This window comes from Trichechus manatus, unplaced genomic scaffold (assembly GCF_000243295.1).
Source record: "Trichechus manatus latirostris isolate Lorelei unplaced genomic scaffold, TriManLat1.0 scaffold00180, whole genome shotgun sequence".
Lineage (NCBI taxonomy): Eukaryota > Metazoa > Chordata > Mammalia > Sirenia > Trichechidae > Trichechus > Trichechus manatus.
In genome coordinates this window covers 2,235,399-2,236,628 of record NW_004444116.1, presented here as the reverse complement: position 1 = coordinate 2,236,628, position 1,230 = coordinate 2,235,399, and the positions used below count along the sequence as shown (strand labels likewise).

Here is a 1,230-nt window from a genome sequence, read left to right as displayed (position 1 = left end):
TCGCTTCTCAGGTCGTGCCCACACCCATAGATCATCTCCTTCCTGTTCTCTTCCTGGAGAACTCAGCTGAAAATCGACTCAGTATTCTATGGCAAGGTCTCAGTCTTCTGTCTTTGGGGCTGCGGCTCTAACAGCCAGGAGCACTGGAGGTGCAGGGATCTTGGTGTCAGGGTGTGGGTAATGCCTGGTACCGTGAGCGGGGCCCCTTCTGGAGAAGGAGTAGCCAACCCAGATGTCCCGGGTGAAGCCTGTGGGAGTCTCGCTGCCCAGCATTAGGCACTGGCACGGACAAGTTGAGGTAACCCTGGCTACAAGTGGACAAAGTGGAGAGTTTGTAGCCTTTAAGGTTTTGCTAGTCCCTTCCCTTGGGGAAAATAGTCAATCAGAGTATTGATTCCGTTGCAACTTACCTTGGTGACTGTTCCAGGGTTCTCTGAGGGAATCTGCTCAGTTTCTTCCCTTTGATCTTGCCTGGATTTTGCCTTCTGCCTGCGTTTTCTACGCAGTTTGGAGACTCCAAGCCAAGTACAGTGAAGTTATTTAGAGCAAGTAAGAAAAGATGACTGGTGAATCAGTGCTTGGGTCAAAATTAGTGATCGCTGTCTGTGTGGCTCTGAGCCCAGTCAAAAGCCAAGGGAATGAAAGTCCAAGAGGGGAGCAGTTTTTCTTTTATATTAAAAAGAAATGAAGGTACGCTTCTTGTCTCAGGTTCTATTGTGAAGTACACGAGTAGGACAAAAATACTCTCTGATAGAGGAAACTGAAGTGATCTTTCTTAAGGGCTCCGTGGCTTAGTTGGTTAAAGTACCTGTGTAGTAAACAGGAGATCCTGGGTTTGAATCCCAGCATGAGCCACACTAACTGGTGTCTGAGTAAATAAGCAGTAGCTTACCTCTCTAAGGGAGCTACTTTCTTTTTCTTCTTAAAAGTTGACCTTTACAAGGTTTTTTTTTTCCCCTCTCCTACCTCCCTTCCCCCTTTGAATATAACAAGTAGCTTCCAAAGGCTTTGGAAACAACATGGAACTCATTTCTGTAGATTCATGCAGTGCAGGACTCTCTAAAGTAAGCAAAGAGTAAGACTGTAATTACATTGTAGTATCTACCCTGCTGGCATAGTGCTTAAGAGTTTGGCTGTTAACTGAAAGGTTGGCAGTTTGAACTCACCAGCGCCTCCTTGGAAACCCTATGGGGCAGTTCTACCCTATCCTGTAGGGTTGCTATGAGTTGG

The 1,230-nt window shown here is 46.5% G+C and overlaps 1 non-coding gene across 1 annotated transcript; it reads left to right on the top strand.

Annotated features, from left to right (window-relative positions):
- Positions 1–780: 780 nt before the first annotated feature.
- TRNAT-AGU (transfer RNA threonine (anticodon AGU)) lies at positions 781–855 on the top strand. The gene has a single exon. It is a non-coding gene; the product is annotated as a tRNA-Thr (tRNA).
- The last annotated feature ends 375 nt before the right edge of the window (positions 856–1,230 follow it).